Here is a 6,000-nt window from a genome sequence, read left to right as displayed (position 1 = left end):
AGAAGGAATAAAATGCATCAAAGCCATAGCGGGGAAAGAGCCTACTGTGCTTCGGATCTGAAAGGAGAGCAGTGTGATTAGGCAGAGGAGAGAGAGCCAGGTGAGCTTGGAAGGTGGCCAGCGGCATGCAGCACCTGTAGGCTCTGGTGAGCTGGGTGCACTCTGCTCTGAATGCAATGAGGTCTGCCCCAACCTTAAAACGTGTGCCCCTTCTTTGAATTGTATGTTACTTGGGATATTAAATGTGGTTAAGAGAAGCCCACTCAAGCTGTTAACGCCTCTTGTAGCTGCTGTGGCAGACATTGTTCTCACCCGGGCAGGGTTTTCCACCACTATCTTCCATGACTGTCACGTGTTTTTGGACAGACTCGGATTCTTGGGAGCCAAGTTGGACAGGTGTAGTCTGCTCGGACTTACTGGTTGGTCATGGGAAGAATGTGTGACTGAAGCTGCACTCCTCACATGGCTTTTCTGAAGTTTATTCTCACGGGAACCAACAGGAAAGATAATGTGCCTTTTGTGAGTGGACTCCAGCTGCCTGTGACCACATTCTCTGCCTCAAAGACAAACCATGTGTGTACTAGGAGCAAATGGAGTTCCCAAACAGGCAGGCTGACTGAAAGGGCAGATGGCTAGGAAGTTGGGATGGTCTGACTCACCGATCCTGGGCCCTGTGCCTCCCACACTGCCCTGCTTCCTTCATTACCCCAGAAACCTTCTCATAAGCCCTTTCCAGTTATCGTTTCGCCAAAGCTTGTTTGAGTACAGGTTACATGACCTGTAACTAAAAAGACATTACAACACTGCGTCCTCGGCTCCTCACCTCCAGGGCCCGTCCTTTCCCACATTCCCATATTGTGCAGGACTCCATCTCCCTCGTCCCATGTTAAATACAATGAGGGAAAGTCCGTGTTTCCCAAAATGAGTCTGTCAGAAACTTTCTACTATTGGGGCATTGAATTAGATTGTTTTCTCAATTTCTTTTTGAGATGTCCTTTATCATAGAGACAGTTAGTAAATTCTAAGAGCCGAAGTCAGTGTTCTCCACCTATTCAATAAGGTCCCTAAGATAGGACATATACATATCATCTCTTCATAGATATACGGGTGTGCGCGCGCACACACACACACACACACACACACACACACACAGGTGAATACATGCCAGAGTGTCTCCTTGCAGATGTTCAGGACAGCTTCAATTGTGGCTTTTGTGACCAAATACGTTGAATACCATTTTCCTCAATATTCTATAAATGCAAGGCCTTTTCTTGGGCTCTAGGTCAGTTTAGAGTTCTTCAGAACCATCTGGAACATGATTTCTTTCCTTCTTAACAATTTCTTTGTGCTATTTTTCTTTAAGCTCAACTGTAGTAGGGGGAAAAAAGCCTCTAGAAACCAAGCCAAGAATCGGTGTGAATCCTGACAGCAGGCTTCAAAATGCCAAGTGGGAGAGAAAGAAATGGAAACACTGACTTTTTGCAAAGCCATATAACAATTCAGACTTAGCAGATCTCCATGTGGTCTTAATGGGTCTGAGCTTTCAGAGGCTGGCCTGGGCCAGCAGGAACAGTTTGTCTTGGTGATTGGGTATTGTCATATGCCCGTCTATCCATCTACTTCTGCCACTCTGAATCTGGTGACCTTTAGGATTCGTTGCAAAATCCAGATGTTCAATCTGGCTTGGAAACCCCTGGAGGGCTAAACTATTGGTATATTGCAGAGGTTCATGTACATCTATTAAACTGCAAATGATAAGTTAATGAGGAAAGTGGCTTGCAGAAGTCTTGGAAGGAATGATCTACTGTTGGAAATTCGATTTTTCTCTGGCTTACTCCACTTGTAGGCATAAATTCTACCGTTAGTCCTGGATCCATGCTATGTTACTCATAACGGCATTGTTGTAAATATGAAGGTGTGCCCACTTTAAGAAAAAACATTTATACAAAATTCTCAATGTCAGAGCACATTGAGTATGCGCAGGTAATTTGAACTTCCAAATAATTATCTTATTACATTTTTTTCCTGTTAAATGATTCTTATAAACACCCAGCTGCTCCAGTTCCTTTAAAATAGATTATTTGTGACAACTTTTATATATTTAGGAGAAAGAAATGTTTGGAGTAAGGTGTGGCATACCTGTGCTCTGAAACCAAAGCGTCAACTTGTAAGGTTATTATAGCTTTCTCTAGAAGAAGATTTGAAGACTTGGTCACTCGAAGTCTTGACTTGGTCACTTTTTGATCTTGGGAGAAGTTTCTAGAGATTCATGAGACTCTATGACTAAAATAGGGACTCTAGTTGGCAATAAGTGTGACAGATTTTATGAGCTGCTACCAAAGCTGGTAAACTGGTCCCTGAGAAATGTCCCTGGATTCTCTTTACCACATGCATGTTAGGGGATTGGGCCGGGAGGGGGGTGGGGGTGGGGGGCGGGGAGGGGAGGAAAAGCCTGGACTTGTAGCCAGAAACCTGAGTTTAACATTAGGCTGCAGTGTTGACCATCCATGTCAGCCTTTGATAAGTCATTTACTTATTTCTCAGACTTCAGGTGCCTTGTTTGCAAATGGGAATAATCTCTGCCCAAACTCTTGATGTTGTCATGGGATTTCCATGAAATTACACATGTGAAAATGCTTCCTAATCTATAAAGAAATCACATAACGGTTAGTTATCATCCTCTTCATTTTGTCCATAGAATAATGATGTTCCCTCTGCTTGGAATGCTTGGCCCCTGTATCTTCACGAGGTGTATCAGTTGAGATTCCAGCAAGAAGCAGAATTCATCTTCCTTTTTTTTTTTTTAAATGCAGAGACTATAACAAAGAAGTCGATGTGTTGGTAGGCTTAAGGAAATAACCATGAAAGGTGAGAAACCTAGAGAGTAGCAGTAGAGTGAAGCCATTGCTACCTCTAAGGCCCCAGGAACTGGGGCTGGGAGCTGGACCATGCAGGAGGGCCACCCCATGGAAGCTGCAGCCATGAGGCCCCAGTCTTCGTCAGTTTGCAATGCCTTAGTCCCAAAGCAAGGAATGCATAGGAGAAATAATACGTCAACTCTCCCTCCTCCTGCATAGAGTCTCCCCTTGGCCAGGGCCACTGGGAGCCATTTGGGAAGGGAGTCAGAGTAGGGAAGAGTGGAGCATGTGTGGGGGCAAGAGGAGAATCACCAGTTCACCTGACTAATTCCTTCTTGTTATTTAGTTCTCATCTCTTCTGAATACCTTTCCTTACCACCCAGCCTAAAGAACTTTTTACCGCCATCACCTGGTTGTATTTTCTTCGTAACACTTGTCACCACTTGAAATCATTTCACTATTTATTTGCCAGATTATTTGTTGTTTGTCTCCCCCTTGTAGAAGGTCCAATTGCATGAGATGAGGGTCCTTGTTGGTTCTGTTCACTGCTCTCACTCTAGAACTTGGAACATAACAAATGTTTGTTTACTAGTTGCTAAATGCATAATAATGGCAGAGTAATTCAGGAAGATGTAAGACGATTAAAGATGCCGTGAAATGAATACCCGAGCTGTAGAAATCACTCCCCGCGACTCACCAATCAAAGCTTCCCATGCTACAAAACTCAGACTGTCTACTCTCACTAGCGGCTGAGGCATGTTTTTAACGACATGGCCTTCGAGACTCTTTGTGCCCTCCACGTTCTTAGCACACTGCAGCAGGAATAGCTCTTTCATGACAAAGCATCAGGAAACACCCAGACCTCTCATTTTCTATTTGTATCTGGAAGTGGGGACTCTACCAATTCCTCTTGCCATATCATGTTGTCGCCCAGAGTCCTGCATGTGTCATGGCAATGGCAACAATCTCAGTCATTCCTTACACTTGGAAAAGTGCTGCAGGGATGAAAAAGTACTTTTATTGTTATCATCTTTGAATCCTGACATTACCCTCTGAGAGAGCTGTCATTTCCCTGATTCTTAGATAAAGAAGTTGAGGCTCAAAGAGGTTAGGCAACTTCCCTGTAGGCAAAATTGAGCTTAGTCTCAAACTCAGTCCCCTTGGGAGTTGTTTCATGTGTCAATGTCACTGAAAAGAACCTAGAAGTCTGCAGGCAAAACCTGTCACTGGCAAGGAACATCCACGAATGGGAGAGCTGGAAGCGTCTTCTCTAGCAATTGGTGTGGATTCATTCAGCATCTTTTGATCAGGGAGCTTGGTCAGGTAACGACACATGGGTTTTGGACTCAGACCTAAGTTTAAGGCTTTACCTTGGAACACATTTGCTTTTTGATTTTAGGTAAGTCACTTCTCCCTGAGTAACTTTTCTCTTCTCCTTAGTAGCGTATGGCTTATTAGCACATAGCTTCTAGAGTCATTTGAGAATTAACTTGCCCCAACTCATACCATTAGCAAAGGGCAAAAGCAGAATTTGAGCTCAGGCACTGATACTAGAGTTTGCCCTGTAAGATAATATTAATAGCATTGAACACGAGACTGGAAAGCCCCCCATCTCCTAAATTTCGTTTCTCAACTCAGCTAACCTCAGTGATTTGCCCACCTGTTGTTAGAAAAAAAGGAGGAGTGAGGGAGGGAAAAGGGACTTGATATAATGTGTCTTTGACCTTCAGTGGGTGTTGAGTCTAAGTGTAGAGAAAGCAGAAGATAGAACTGAGGCAGAGGGTACCCCCACGTTCCTCTTGATAGAAGAGTTATCTTGAATAACCCAGGAGTTGTTTCGGTGGCTCCGAAATATAAAAGAAAGACTATTCCAAGATCCTTAGCATGCCTATCCCACCCCCACTACCTTTGCTTTTCAGTGCGCTCACTAGGCGGGAAGAGAAATCCTGTGGTTCTCTTTGATGCCAGCCTTGGGGACCCAGGTGAAGCAAAGGACAGGCGGCTCTCCTGCTGTCCCTGCAGGACAGCAGTAAACAGCCACTCGTCCCGGTCCCCAAGGGAAGCCACCTCACCGCTGATGTGAGCAGAAACTGCCTGGGCTGCATCCCGTGATGACAAGCGGAAGGGAGTCCTTGCTGCTCAGGAGGCCAAGTGGACATTGCAGTTAATCAAGCAGCCGAGTAGGCACTGTAGTTAATCATGTCAGATATTGTGGCATCAGCTCTGTTCGAAACAAAGGAAGGGCAGAGGTCACCAGCGGTACCAGGCAAGAGGAATGGCAGGTAAAGAGGAACGTTGCAGTTGTGAGTTACTGTTTAAAAAGGAAAGGGGAAAATATGCTGGCTGTGATTTTAATGTGGGTCAAGGTTATTTGAAATGTGCATGGAAGTTATTCTTGTGAAACAAGATCGGCGGTGATGGAGACCTGGGTTCACTATGGGAGGTGATCCCACCATCAGAGCCTCTGAAATTGGAATTGGCTTCCTTGTCAAATAGACCCTCATTCCTGGTCATGTGTTCAGCAGAGCCTGCTGACCGTTAAGGGAATATGTGGCATGGATTGAACCACTGGATGGTGGAGAGTGGATTAGAGTGACCTCTCAGGCTTGGCTGATCTAATATTATTTAAACTGTGCAGTGAGCACATCTATAGCATGAGAGAAAGAATCGTACACCCAGTGCCTGGCACAGAGTATTTGCTCAATTAACAAGTGCATAATACATATACACATACTTTTCAAATCAAGTACCTATAATGTTTTAGGTATTGTGCTAAGAGATCCACGCATCATTCAGTCCTGTCCCCAACCAGTGATTTGTAGAGCAGAGATTCAAAACCTGCCCCCTAACGTTGGCCCTGGCACACAGTGTCCTCGGCCACTGCTCTCTTTAGGGACCTTGTTGGTGAGTCCATGTTCATCGGAGAAGCCGACTCACACAGTGGTGCTAAGTGCTGTTATTGGCTTCACAGCCACTCGGCTTCTTAGCAGTGTCTTCACTGCTGTAACACTAATGTTGAATATATGAAGTATTTAGGCACCTCAGAGAGGTTTGAGAGAGCTCGAGGGATTTTCTTCAGCTACCAGCCACTTGTTGGAGATCTGTGCATTAGAGTAGGGTCAACCAAGATCATTATACTACC

Source organism: Rhinolophus hipposideros (genome assembly GCF_964194185.1).
Source record: "Rhinolophus hipposideros genome assembly, chromosome: 18".
Lineage (NCBI taxonomy): Eukaryota > Metazoa > Chordata > Mammalia > Chiroptera > Rhinolophidae > Rhinolophus > Rhinolophus hipposideros.
Note: the sequence above shows the minus strand (reverse complement) of the source record.